This window comes from Natator depressus, chromosome 4, assembly GCF_965152275.1.
Source record: "Natator depressus isolate rNatDep1 chromosome 4, rNatDep2.hap1, whole genome shotgun sequence".
NCBI classification, from domain to species: domain Eukaryota; kingdom Metazoa; phylum Chordata; order Testudines; family Cheloniidae; genus Natator; species Natator depressus.
Window position 1 is genome coordinate 107,141,290 of NC_134237.1, and position 15,574 is coordinate 107,156,863.

Consider the following 15,574-nt stretch of genomic DNA (forward strand, 5'->3'; position numbering starts at 1 on the left):
ACTTTGTTAGTCATATTTGTTCATTCACTCTCCTATGGATTTAAACTTTTTTCTCCAATTTTTATGCTCCCCATACAATATTTAATTCTAATCTTTATAATATTTTCTTATAATCCTCAGATTGGACTAGTGTTCTTTTCTCCACCTTGGTGCTTTATCCAATTCTGCCCCTCACACATGAGAGGAGCTCCTTGTAAACATTTGCAAAATTAATTCACTATCCTACTCAAAACTGCCCTTTTCCATGATGTCTACAAAAAAACTTGACAATAGTTAGGCGGCTGGTACACTGAGATCATTGCCGAGAATGCTGACCCATATTGTCTCATTGTTTACTTGTACTTCCCCATCTGTCTGTACTCATCTATTATCTGTATTATCTATTAAGCTCTTTGGGGCAGGGAAAGTAATCGTGTTCTGTGATTTTATAGCTCCTAGCACAATGGAGTCCTGGTTCATGACTAAGTGCTATAGTAATACAAATAAATAATATTCCTTCTGCTAACCTATTAATGAAAATATAACAATTGATCCCAATGAATCTGATTCCACGAGACACCTTGTCCCTACCTAGTCACAACAAAAAGTCACGAACCTTAACTCAAGCAAAATTATTTTTTTATATAAGTGGATGCAAATAAATAAAAATCAAAGTCAGCAGTTGAAAGACATTTTAGATTATCATATACTAATCAAAGCTTATTTTAGGTTATGTTTTATAACATTTAATAAATCAAATACCTAAATAAAGAAATGCAGTAGAGTAGCAAAAACTCTAGTGATGGCTTAGAGCCAAAATGGCTGTCAATTTTTGCTGGTCTGCTGAGTTTCTTTATTTAGGTGTTTCTTATATTAAATGCTGTAAAAATTACTCCTGGACTAAATTGAGTTTTGTATGGTGTTTGATCATCTAAAATGCTTTTGACCTCCTCTGAACTAGCAGCTGAACAATTCATAATCATTCTCAAGGTTTGATTTATTTTACCTGTGTATTCATTTTACAATGGTTCCATCTAATCCACATTTATTTAGTTTCCTTCTGAGAATGTCATGTGGAACCAATATTAGTGTTTTACTAATGTCAGGATAGTCTACGTCTACTACTTTTACTTTACACACTAAGCTCATTATTGCATCAAAGAAACCAATTACTTTGGTTTCACTTGATTTGTGTTTTTTACAAACATGTTAACAATTTATTTATTGCTGTATTTTCTTCTAGCTGTTTACACACTGATTGCAGCTGCTTTACTAATTGTTTTAGTAATTTATCAGGTATTGAAGTTAAATTTAGTGGCCTATAATTTGTCTCTCTCCCTCTACCTCCCGCATTTTTCCTCTACTTTTAAATGGGTACATAATTCCAATTTCCCCTTGGCTGTCAAAGGCAAAGCAGTGCAGTTAGATTTTTAATAGCAGTAAATGCTAGTAATAGTATTTTGCTAGCAAAATCAGATTTTGATCGACAGTTAATTTTAATGGAGAAAGGAGTGAAGATGGGGTGGGGAAGTAGAGGAAGGAAGGGAAAGAGCTGCATTAAAAACACCTTAGATCACACTGTGGCTTGGGGGGATGAAGAGCAGCAATATAACACTATAGTGAGGAATGGAGCCAGAGAGGATGTAGTAACTAGCATCAGATGAGCAACAGAAGAAAAGATGACTTAGAATTCGTCTAGACTAGGAAAATAGTTAGTGTTTAACAAGTGTTAGCTAGCATATTTTAACTAACAGGTTTTAAAACATTAGTGCAGATAAGGTTTAACATCTTCTGCAAGTCTGAGGTTGACCCGACGGTTTAAGCAATTAAAATATGTTAGCTAACATTGAACACTGCCTATTTTTCTAGTTTAGAGAGTACTTTAGGGCTGATCCTGCCAGGTGTAGAGTGCTCTCAACTCTTACCAACTTTACTACCTCACAGAAATGGGTCCAAACGGTTCTTCAGAAGGACTGACTCCAACACTATACCAGGTCCTCTCCATTCCAGTAATTGGTATAAAGTTCTAAAAGAATTTGGGGCTTTACACCCAACATAAATTTATGAAGTGGAGAAAATTGATAAGGGAAACTAAACTCACCAGGGAAAAATCCATGGCTAGCAGAGCTAAGGACTATAAGAAGGAGATTTTTAAAGTATGTTAGCAACAAAAGAAATTCTAGCAATACAGGTCCATTACTAGATGGAGATGGTAAAATTACTAATGATGCAGAAAAGGCAGACGTGTTCAATAAATATTTCTGTTTTGGACTTGGAAAGAAGCAGGATGATGTACTTCTATCACACAAGGATGTGGCGTACTTTCCAAACCATTAGTAAATAAGAAGGATGTTAGACATCATCTACTAGGAATAAACATTTTTAAATCAGGAGGACCAAGTGTCTTAAAAGGGGATATCTGGCCTGCTGATGTTAATTTTTAATAAATCTTAGCATAATGAGGAAATTCTAGAAGACTGGAAGAACGCCAATGTTATGCCAATAATCAGGAAGGGCAAATGGGATGACTCAAGTAACTAATATAAGCTAGGTGGACTGACATCAATCCTCGACAAAACAATGGAAAATCTGATATAGAATTCAGTTTATCAAGAATTAAAGGATAGGAATATAATTAATACAAATTAACATGGATTTATGGAAAATACATCTTGTCAAGTAAACCTGAATTCATTGTTTGAGATTACAATTTTGGTTGATAAAGGCAATTGTGAAAAGGAAATATACTTAGACTTTTACAAGGCATTTAATTTAGAACCTCAAGACATTCTGATTAAAAAATTAGCATTATAGAGTATCAATAGAGTACAAGTTAAACAGATTAAGAACTGGCTGACTGACAGATCTCAAGTAGTAGAAATCAACGGGGAACTATCACTGTATGGGGTGTTTCTTGTAGGATTTTGCAGGGATTGGCACTTGGCCCCTGCCCAACACAATTCAACATTTTCATCAATGATCTGGAAGAATATATGAAATTGCTGTGGACAAAATTTGCAGATGACACAAAAATTAGTGGAATGGTAAAAAATGGTGAAGACAAAGCAGTCATACAAAGTGATCAGGATCACTTGTGTAGCAATCTACACGGCACTTAGAGAGAGGAACATAAATTACAGGAGGGAAGAGTTTGGATGAGGCACCAGGAGGGCAGTCTGTATGCACATGGTTTAATGCTAGCTGTAACTGAGACATTTCTGTACATTGTTCTTTTAATAAAGAGCAAAAGCAAGTCTTATGTTATTACCCAGCACTTTTTATACTGGACTCATTCAAACAAAATGCATTTTTACTACAAACAAATGCAAAGTTATACGTTTAGGAACAATCAATGCTGGCCATACTTACAGAATGGGCAGGGGTGAAAGTAACTTAAAGGACTTACTGGTACTCCGGAGTCCTGAGCAGGAGGGCATGGCCTCGACCGGAAAAGGTGTGGCCTCAACCGGAAGAGGTGGGGCCTTTAAATACCTGGGCCTTTTAAATCCGGGGCTCCGGCTGTGGCTGGGAGCTCCGGGGCCTTTAAATCACCCCCAGAGCTACCAGCTGCAGAGGCAGCTGGGAGCCCCAGGGCTCAGCAGAGCTCCGGACCCTTTAAATCACCGCCGGACCCCTATCGCCGCTACCCGGGGGCTATGGCAGCGGGGCTCAGGGGGCGCTTTAAAGGGCCTGGGGCTCCAACCGCTGCGGAGAGCTCAGGGCTCTTTAAAGCACCAGACTGGGGAAGCTGCTCTGGTCCAGCACGGCACACTGGCTCTTGCCGGTACACTGGACCAGACTGGACCAGCTTACTTTCACCTCTGAGACGGGAACTATATCCTGGAAAGCAGTGATCCTGAAAAGGATTCCGGGTCATAGTAGAGCAAGCAAGTCAACATCAACTCCCAGTACAATGCTGTGACAAAAAGGGCTAATATGATCCTTTGTTGTATAAGCAGGGAAATAGCAAGTAGGAGCAGGGAGATAATTTTACCTCTGTAGGTGGCTGATTTGTGATACTGATGTTGAAATACTGCATCCACTTCTAGTTACCATATTTTTAAAGGATACTGAAAGCTTGGCGAGACCACAAAAAGAGCCACAAAAATGATTCAAGGGCTGGAGAAAGTGCCTTTCAGTAAGAGACCAAAAGAGCTCAAACTGTGTAGCTTATTAAAAAGGGTATATCTGTCCCCGGAGCTGTGGGGTGAGGGGATGATTTCCAGCTTGAGGAGATGGACTCGCACTAGCTCTCATCAAGTTAATATGCTACAAATAGAGTGTTTAGCTGTAGCAGCAGGAACTGTGGGATGAACTAGCTTCCTCAAGTACATGCCTAGGGTCTTGGATACTCAAAGCAGTTAGCCCATCCTGCAGGTCACTCTGCCATGGCTACACTCTGTTTTTAGCATGCTAGCTCAATAAGCTCTAGCATGAATATGTCTCCTTGAGCTGGGAATAACACCATCAGCTCCAAGTGTAGACACGTCCAAAGATTGAGAGATGAGTTTGCTATAGTGTATAAGTACATTCACAAAGAGAAAATACTGGATAGTAAGGTTTCAGAGTAGCAGCCATGTTAGTCTGTATCCGCAAAAAGAACAGGAGTACTTGTGGCACCTTAGAGACTAACAAATGTATAAATTTGTTAGTCTCTAAGGTGCCACAAGTACTCCTTTTCTTTTTGTGAATACAGACTAACACGGCTGCTACTCTGAAATGTATTAGAGCATAAGCTTTCGTGGGCTACAGCCCACTTCATTGGATGCATAGAATGGAACATATAGTAAGAAGATATATATATATATATATATATACAGATAAGTTGGAAGTTGCCATACAAACTGTGAGTGGCTAATTAGTTAAGATGAGCTATTATCAGCAGGAGAAAAAAACTTTTGTAGTGATAATCAAGATGGCCCATTTAGACAAGAAGGTGTGAGGAGCTCTTTAATTTAGTGGAGAAAAGCATAGCAAGAACCAATGGCTGGAAGCTGAAGCCAGACAAATTCAATGTAGACACAATTTAATAGTAAGGATGCTTGACTATTAGAACAAACTACCAAAGAAGGTGGAGGATTCTCCATGAGTTGATGTCTTCAAATCAAATCTGGGTGTCTTTCTGGAAGATATCCATGCTTTAGTTAGTCCAACAAGTTATTGGACTCAATACAAGGGTAACTGGATGAACTGTAATGGCTTGTGTTATGCTTGAGGTCAGACTAGATGTAACAGTCACCTCAGGTCTTAAACTCTATGAATCTCGCTTCTTGCCGCAAAAGAAACAACTCGCTTCACAGTTCAAAAGAACTGCTGTGACAGTCATCACTGACATTAATGTGTAGTCTTTAGCAAGTGTAATTGAGTCAAAATAATGTAATCAGCATTATCCTAGAGTTTCAAATGCTGCTTATTAGGCAAAGAACTGCAAGGGATACTTTGGTAGAGCTGTTTTGTGGTGATGCTAATTCTTTCAGCAAAACTAAAATTAATATATTCACTACATTACCAATTTTTGATCTTTTGCTGAAAATTAGCCATTTTGTAAATTCAAAATGTGCATACCCCAGAGGTAGATCTTCACTCACTGGTCCTGATGAACTGCTGAATGTCAGTTCCTGAATCAACAGGGATTACCTTTTTTTAAACAAATGTGTGAAGTCTTTATTACCACCAGGTAATGCTAATTACACTAGAAGACAATAGGAGAGAATCTTAATATCTCTATTAGCAGTGAAGCTTGGGAGAATGTGATTTCACAGGTATTCAGAGTGCCTGGTAACTATATTCTAAATGAAACATGAAACAAATTTACACAAAGTCTTTAATACTAATTTTAATGAAAAAATGTGATACAGAAAGATCAGATCTGCAGGGAAAATAGGTAACCTTTTAAATTAATGTTCCCAAAACCACAATTAATTTAGATTTAATAGGACAGTTAATCTATGTTATTTGAATACTGATTATTAAACATTCACCAAGGACTAAAAACTATGTAATAGATTTGTAACTGTGAAATTGATATGGACCTATTGTACAGTTTTTAATACTCTGCAAATATCCTTTAACGTGTAGTTTTTATTTATTTAATATGCATTAACTGTTTTATGAAGTCCAAATTAAATACTTGGGACTTTTAATTGAAAGGGGTTTCTGGGAACAAAAGACAAAAAGTAGAACACGTGTTTATCATGCATGCCAGTGTCCTATAATCCTACTTTCTTGGAAAAAGAGGAAAAGTGAATTATCTAGGAGCCCAATATTGCAAAAAGGTCTCATTGGCTACTGCACAGCACGCATGCAGAAGTTCCAACAAAAATGACTTTATATCAGTTAGAATAATCTTCCACAGTGCAGAAGACACAATGTTGATAATTCTGATTTTAAAATGTGCTATTTTAGTTGGGTTTTTTGTTTTTTTTGAGAAAGACACACTTGTAATGCCAATTTAAATGCTGTCTATTATGAAGCTGGCATAAGCTCTTCCTTTCCAGAAGTTTTTAGAACAAAGCTTACATTTTTGCCATAGTGTCGACCATAGCTTACAGAGCCAGTCTCCTGGACTACCTCCCCTCATATTCATGAACAGACAACCTCCCATTGGAAAATCAATAACACTGCATGGAAAATAATTAGGGAAGTATTCAGTGTATTTTTTGCATCTGTTAATGCAGTTTAGCAGTTATAATAAGGGAACAGAGCCAGCACCATGTGACCAGCCAATTCTCGGTAGACTATTAATGGTCAACAGATGACAGTGGTGGGGATTGACCATGGTTTGGCAACCACTGTCCTACAAGAGTCCAGAAATGACAGACATACATTGCGAAATTCACCAGTTTTTGCCACAGTTCAGATCCCATCCAGATAGGAAATATCCACACTAAAATAAGCACTTAAAATGGACTAAAATAAGAACTGCCCAAGTTGTTGACAGACAACTGATTTTCACTAGTTTACGACAAAATTCTCTCTTCGACTCTCCTTTATGGCAAGTGAAATTTACCTAATAAACATTTACCTGATAAATAAACATTGTGCATTTCTATTACTGTGTTTAACTCCATTTTTCTTACCCCTCAGTCTCTCTCCCCCTGTCCCTCCCTTTCTCCAAGCGTTTCTCTTCTTCTCCCCACATCTGATGTCCTCATAAATCCCTCATCACTTGTCTACTTCCCCCTGCCCAAGGCCTGTTGGCAGTTACTCTGCCTGCCTTTCTCTGCCTACTGTCAGAGCACAGGGTTTTTCTTCTCAGCTTTCTCTCTCTGCCTACTCTTGAGGATGAGCTCCAATAGCATGTGTCTGGGCATAGCTGTTGTCCGCCTACACTCTGGGTGTAAGTTGCCTCTTGCCATTGCTAGTCAAATGTTCCATTTTCACATTCTTTAACGAATACAGGAAAAATCTAAACCAAAAATCTGTTCATTCAGAATTTTCTGTTTGAGCCAGAGAGAATGAAGAAAAAAAAAAAAGAAATCTCTAGTTTTGGGGGTCATTATTCAGCAGTAAAATTTGGACTTTTCTAGAGGTAATGGTCTGTAAAATCTAAAGGAGGACTTGTGGCACCTTAGAGACTAACAAATTTATTTGAGCATAAGCTTTCGTGAGCTACAGCTCACTTCATTGGATGCATTCGGATGTAGCTCACAAAAGCTTATGCTCAAATAAATTTGTTAGTCTCTAAGATGCCACAAGTCCTCTTTTTCTTTTTGCAGATACAGACTAACATGGCTGCTACTCTGAAAACCTGTAAAATCTAAGGTGACAGGATTAGGGAATGAGAAGCATTCTTCAAAGAAGAACTTTGAGAAAGTTAACTTCTGAACCATTTGAATTGTTAAGTATTAGACACCTTTTCTTTCAAATGAACTTTTCACATAACAATGCAAATTCCCATCCCACAAAATCTAATCACCACCATCTATGAATACCATTTCCTTCCTTTCTTTTCAATTATAAGCATTGATGTGTTAATAATAAAGTAGTTAGCCTTTGTTTTCTTCAATTACACTTTTTCTTTTTATAAACAATTGTACATATTGTGGCTATTGCTTGCATTAGTGTCTAAAGTATTCAGCTAAAGGTAACTTTGGGTAGAACGAATAAATACTTTGTTTCCACTTTCATCAACTGTTTATTAGTTTACAAACAGTGTTTGATAGGTTTCAGAGTAACAGCCGTATTAGTCTGTATCCGCAAAAAGAAAAGGAGTACTTGTGGCACCTTAGAGACTAACAAATTTATTTGAGCAGATGTGTGATAAGCGTACAGACCATGTACTGCTTTTACTGTTAAATGGAACAATTGTTTCCAAAACACCTCAAAATGACAGTTGTAATATGTAAAACACTTTATTATAATGCATATTACATCATATTTTAGCTGAGTGAATGTAAATGTAAGATTCTATAAAGGACATCTCTAGCTCTTTTCATGTTGGATGTATTATTCTGCATTTTGTAGAGATAACAGTTTACGCAATTCTGGTAAAATTTCAAATTATAGTATTTTTGAGTATCTATCTTTCTAAATAAATTTATTTTAAAACTAAGGCAGAGATAGGGTAGGATTCTCTTATTTTTATCATTTGTATGGTTTGTTGTAGACTAATTATGACTTTTAGGATAAATAACTGGATTTTCTCAGTGTAGTCAACTTTTATATATGTAATTCAACCATTTTCTTCAGGCTCAGCTCTCCAGCCCCCTCCTCCATAGCCTTGCATGTTTCTCAGCTTGCCAACTCTCAAATATGGAGTGCAATGAGAGGAAAAGACCCAAAATGAGTCAAAATTATGAATGTGAAAGTATTCCTTTAGTGTAAATAAGACTTTCTAAACCCTCAGTTTCATGATTCTTTATTTTTGAGGTCAATAATTTTAAATAATAAAAGTGGGAGGATTTCAAAATTGTCAAACATAGTTAACTTTGGGAGTAAAATAAATGATGTCCCTCTAAATGAAGGATATGAGAGGTATGCAGCCTGCAATCTTTGGGATGCACAATCCTGGCATTCATAGGTATTTTTAAGGTCCACGTGACCCCCTTTTGTGGAAGATCCTTTGTCCCAGCAACCACTAAATTCTAGTATTGGAGCATCTGAGTACTCAACCCACCACTCCGAAAAATGAAAATATATAATTAAAGTAAAGTAAGTTTATCTTCAGCCCAGTTCTATACCCCATTCACAACTGTTAAGATAATGGAATAATTCTTTAAGATTAACGGTCAATTTGGGCAGCAACTGCACTGCCCCAGACTGTTTTAAGCAAATTCAAGGACAGGTTTCAAAAGCAGCAGGAGGACATCTTTGGCAGATTGGGAGCGATTAGTCTGAAATAACCTGATTTTGACGACATTTAGGTCATATTCCAAAGCCCATCTATTTGGCAGGGATCTGGGGTGGAGTCCATCTGAATGTGTAGACATGCATTTGGTAAATTAGAGTTTTGTGATCTTTTAGGTGAAAAAATTTCAGTTTTGTGAACTGACTTTTTATTGGGCTGCAGAACATATCTAAATTGTGTGGGTGGGGGAGGAGGGGGGAGACATAGTGCCATGCCACCACCTGCCCCACTGGCCTGATCCTTCTCTTCCTCTCTCAGGTGCCCCCCCACCACCAGTAGCCTGATGCCCTTGGCCCATGAACCCCTTCTCCCAACCTCTCCTAGAAGCTTCAATACTTGAGAGAGCCCCCATATCACCCCCCCTCAGGTGCCACTGCCAGCCTGCTCCTTACCTTATCCCTCCCTGCTGGCGCATCTCACCCTCAGGTGATGGGTCCATCCCAGCCTGTCCCCCATGCTAGAAGAAGCTATCACAGTTTTGGCAGCCAGTGGATGAGGGGATTCTTTACTGAGGGGAACTTTTAAAAGTGTCATAAACAATGAGCACATGCAAACTAAGGCAAATTGCAGTGTCCCAGCTAAAATTTTGATCTAGAATCCCCACTGGGAGGATGGACTCTCTGCATGTATATGTATACAGCTTTTTCTGCTGTAGCCCCTTACTCATGCTGATGGACATCTGGCAAACATGGAAATCTTCAGAACCTGGCTCTTCCATAAGAATTGTGCTTTGGGAGATTTTCAATTTTCATTTTATAAAATTTCTATTTCCAATTCTTGCTTCAGTGAGTTTTTATTGATAATAACCAAAACCTGAGAATTCTAAGTGTGTGACTGACATCATCACTTTCCTTTAAAAGATTTCCAAAATGTTTTCCTTAAGAAAACTCAAAATGTTTTACAAAACTGAATCACTAACCACTGAGAATCAAGGATAAGGATTGCAGGATAAGGATATGTCCATGCACAATAGTCTCAGTTCTGCAGAACTGTTCTGCATAACACTTGTTTTATCTACCTGTATTTTGACACAGATACAGATACAGGTTGATAAACAAGAAATTAGCTGAAACATTTTTTCTACAATATTTAATGTGGATTTACAACTGACAGTCAAAGCAATACTTCATCTAGTGATGCAGTTGGCATTCCAGGAGCTCTTTGCCTCTTGAGTGGGACAGATGTGGGACCAGGGAAAATGGCTCTGGGTCTAAGGTTGGCAGCTGTGTTGGTTCTAGGATATTATAGAGATAAGTGGTTGAGGTAGTAACTTTTATTGGACTACTAACTTCTGCTGAACGCGAAGAAGAGCTCTGTGCAGCTCAAAAACTTGTCTCTTTCATCAAGAGAAATTGGTTCAATAATAAAAGATACTCATAGAATATCAGGGTTGGAAGGGACCTCAGGAGGTCATCTAATCCAACCCCCTGCTCAAAGCAGGACCAATCCCCAAATGGCCCCCTCAAGAATTGAACTCACAACCCTGGGTTTAGGAGGCCAACGCTCAAACCACTGAGCTATCCCTTGCCCAATCTTGTCTCTCTGGGTCTAAGGGACAGCTGGAGGATTTGAGATGTCCACTGCTGAAAGGAACCTGCATTTGGAAAAAAGCAGTTGCAGAGTTTGAATCTGTTCCTTAGATTGGACCATCTACAGAGTTGGGGGTGGAGTCCTGCAACCCTATACTAATGTAAAAAGAAGCTTCAGGGCTTTGGTTGCTATATCTAAGTGACTTTTTCCTCTCCACTCCTATTCAGACATAGTGATTGCCATTAAAAGGTTAGGATGTGCCACCAGTTGACAGTTATTTTCCCTGAACTAATAACAAATAGCTATAGTATTGCTGAGTTTTAGCTATTGCTATATGCTTACTTTTTAACAGCAACTGCTGTAGTAAGCAGAAACATAGTGGGTGATGTTCCATTAATAGAGGGGGTGGAATGCTGTAGATGGAAGATTCTATGGCAGTCAAGAGTAAAAAGGAGAAAAATTGAGGGTAGTGACAGCACAGGGACTCCCTTGAGGAGAGAAGGAGAGAACAATCATTAAGGAGAAGGGGATAGAAGCTCAGGAAAAATGTGCAGGGATGTGAGACCCTGAGCTGATGAAAGAAAAGGAGAGGAGTCAGCAAAGTAAAGAATCAGTGAGAATGCAAAACAGACAGAAATCACCAGTGATGATAAGTGAGCATTTGTTTATCTCTCTCTATGGTGAGGACATATGAAGGATGTGAAGCGTTGCCAGACCTCTCTTTTGTTTAAACACTGAAACTATTTATTTCAAATAGGGTCTGCTGCCTTCTTGATGTCTTGGAGACAAGAATTTAATATTTAGAAGAGTTGAAAGAATGGTGCAAAAATAATTAAGAAAAATTGCCAATAGCCATTTAAAATAAGAGTGAAAAAAGGACAAACTAGATACAACGGTCTGCAACCTAGAGAGACTAGGAGTCATAGATGACTCATTAGGATAGAGGCCTGAGTGACAAGGATAATGGTGATTTGCTAACAGTGACAAAGAATGAGGGAAGTGGGGATTATGTGGAAGGAAAAATAAGGAGTTCAGTTTGGGCCATATTAAGTTTACTGTCAGACATACCTATACACACTATGGTTCAGGAAAGCACTTAAGCATATTCTTAATTTTAAGTAAGTACTTAAGTAACATTAACTTCCATGGGACTTAAACATGTGCTTAAGTGCTTTCCTAAACTAGTATCCCATAGGGGAATGAAAAGGTAAATTTGCAAGAGACAGTAGTTGAACCCATTTGCATGAATAAGAGCATTCAAAGAAAGAGTATAGAACAAATAAGAAAAGTAGAAAGAGAAGTTAAGAGTAATACAAAATATCTGATAGGTTCCACTTTTAACAGTAAGATACAGTACTGTTAACTGAGGGGGAATGTAATAGTGTGCTTACATATATGTGTACACTGGGTACATACCATAACTGAATAATTATAATCTTATTTATCCTACCTTGCCCGAATCCACATCTCCTGTTTGTTACTCTCATACACTGAGTCATATCTAAAATTAGTCTGCAAACTCTGTGTCTTTATTAATTCAAAGAAAGCTTTTATTAAAGAATCTTTTTGTTTTATTTTACTTTAACTTTACATCACCCCAATAGAACACAAATCAGAGCCTGCAGCTCTTTTTGTTCTTGTCAGCATTCACAGCTCTGCATTGCTGTGTGCAACAGGAGATTTTGAACTCTCCAGCCGCATCCAGCACTCTTAAGAATAGCAGCTGCTCCATAAGACCTCTTGGTTATGGACGATATCTTTGTATTTGTTATGTAAACACCTGCCACACTTGGGGGGTAGGGGGGTGCACAAATAAGTGTTGCCAACTCTCATCATTTTTTAAAAGTGCCCTGGTAGTTGATGTTTTTCTTAAAGTACCAGCTGCTGAAGGAAAGTGCTTAGGTGAAAATCTCAATTTTCATTTAGAATGAAAGTACATTTCTAGTTCTCATGGTTGCACAGAAAAATTTTAAAACATAACCTGAGTACACCCAAAAGGCCCAGAAGACATAACAAGAAACAAAAATGCATTTTTTGAAAGCCCACTGATTTTTTGGATCCTGTTTTTTTTTAATGCCTGGGGTTAGCAATACTGACTCTCTGTGCCTCAATTCCCCTATCTGTAGATTAGGGATAATAGTGCTTCACAAGGATGTTGTGAGCATAAATACATTGAGGCTTCTGAGGTAATCAGTTACTATGGTAACAGAGACTACATAAGTATCTAACATAGATAATACACTTTGTCTCTCCTGCCATTCAAACAACAAGCACAGTGTTGTGGATGATACCCCTTCAACAAGAGAGGATGGAAGATCAGTACCAGCATGAGAGGAAGTGATGGAAGTGTGGAAAGGCAGTGTGGTAAAAAAGGAAGCAGCTGAAAGAGTAGGTAAGAGGAAGAACAGGTCCTGATCACACCATCAGTAGGACTCATTAGTGATTTCAGTGAGGGGACCTGCTTAAAATTTGATTGCACAATATGACTGTCATAAATATAAAGGGAAGGGTAACCAGCTTTGTGTATCAGAGTAACAGCCGTGTTAGTCTGTATTCGCAAAAAGGAGTACTTGTGGCACCTTAGAAACTAACCAATTTATTTGAGCATGAGCTTTCGTGAGCTACAGCTCACCGATGAAGTGAGCTGTAGCTCACGAACGCTCATGCTCAAATAAATTGGTTAGTCTCTAAGGTGCCACAAGTACTCCTTTTCTTTCAGCTTTATGTATGCAGTAACATAAAATCCTTCCTCACCAGAGGTACAGAATCACTTTACCTGCAAGAGGTGAAGAAACTCAGATAACTTGGTTGGCACCTGACCAAAAGGACCAATAAGGAAAGAAGATACTTTCAAATCTGTGGGGGAGAGGTTTTGTTTGTGCTCTCTTTGGTTGTTCTCTCTCTGGACAGAGAGACCAAGCAGGCAAACGATCTCCTGAAAAGATACATCTAAAATTACAGAAATTGTAAGTAAAGGCAAGGAAATGCGTTAGATGACCTTTTGGTTTAGCTTGTGAATTTTCTCTATGCTAAGAGGGAGTTTTATTCCTGTTTTTTTAACTTTGAAGCTGAGCCTAGAGGGGAATCCTCTGTGTTTTAAATCTTTTTATTTACCCTGTAAAGTTACCTTCCATCCTGATTTTGCAGGTGTGATTCTTTTACTTTTTTTAAAAAATAAAGTTCTTCTTTTAAGAACCTGATTGATTTTCAGTGTCCTAAAAACCCAGGGGTTTGGTCTGTGCTCACGTTGTACCAATTGGTTAGGATATTATTCTCAAGCCTCCCTAGGAAAGGGGGTGAAGGAGCTTGGGGGAATATTTTGGGGAAATAGGGACTCCAAGTGGCCCCTTTCCTGAATTCTGGTCTAAATCACTTGGTGGAGGCAGCAATACCGTCCAAGGAGAAGAAAAGGATTTGTGCCTTGGGGAAGTTTTAACCTAAACTGGTAGAAATAAGCTTAGGGGGTCTTTCACGTGGGTCCCCACATCTGTGCCCCAGAGTTCAGAGTGGGGGGGGGGGAACGCTGACAATGGCCCAGTGACACAAATCAAGCTGAGCAGATGAAAGGTCTGGAGCAAAGAGAAACCAACAGAATGACATACAGCCCTGGTCTACGCTACAAATAATATGTTGGTATAACTGCGTTGATCTGGGGTTTGGACCCCTGAAGCCAGGTCTACACCATAAACTTACATGGGTATAACCACGTTGTTCAGAGATGTGAAAAATCCACACACCTGAGAGACATAGTTATACTGATCTTAACCTGGTTGTAGACAGTGCTATGTTGATGAGAGGGCTTCTCCAGCTAACAAAGCTATGGCTTCTCACAGAGGTGGTTTAACTACTCTCCCTGTCAGTGTAGTAGTGTCTTCACTGAAGCGTCCAATTGGTGGAGCTTCACCGTTGTAGCATTTTAAGTGTAGACCTGCCCAGAGTGATGCAGGTGTACACTGCGCATGTACACTGTGCTATGTTGACAGGAAGGTTTCTCCCATTGACATACTTACCACCTCTCAGGGAGGTGGAGTACCTAGGCCGACAAGGTTAGCGCTTGTACAAACAATGGCGCAGCTACACTGCTGGAAGCACAGATAGGGCTGAGAATGAAAACCAATCTCTGCAATCCCCCTGAAAAGAGAAGTGAGCTGATTCTCTCTCACTGCCCTGAGCACGTGGAAGGGTTTAATTGTTCAAGGTTACTTTAGGACCCCAGAGACAGTTCATCTTAATCTAAAGCAGTAAGGAACTGACAAGTGCAGGGGGTGATGCCAGGCCTGGGGAGGAAGGAAAGTTTTTGCGTTGGAACACAGGATTGGGAGTCACAACGTTGCGATTTCCTCCCCCCTTAACTCTGCCCCACACTGTGCGCAGTTGAGCTCCGGCAGAACCCCCTCCCTCTGCTCTCGGGCAATAGCGCTCCCCCGCAGAGGGCCCTGAGGAGCTGCGCTGGTCAGCAAGGGCAGGGAGGCAGCATATACCAGGAAGACGTAGGCATGATGCCCTGGGTGCCGCTCCGAACTACAGATCCGCCGGGGGAACGCGAGCGCCCCCAGCTGCCAGCGTCCCCACAGCCCCTACCCCGGCCACCCCGCCAGCGCCGCAGCGCCACGGCCCCGGCTCCCAACACAGGGAGCGCTCGGGGCTTCCGACGAGCAAGCGCGCCTGCGCAGCAACTACCAGGCGCCTGCGCGTTGGCCGCGAGCGCGAGACCCT

General features: G+C 39.7%; 1 protein-coding gene across 1 annotated transcript in view; it reads right to left on the minus strand.

Moving 5' to 3' along the window:
* The window catches only part of LOC141986744 (cytosolic beta-glucosidase-like), an 83,538-nt gene that overhangs the window by 66,843 nt on the left and 1,121 nt on the right, over positions 1-15,574 (minus strand). The window lies entirely within an intron of this gene.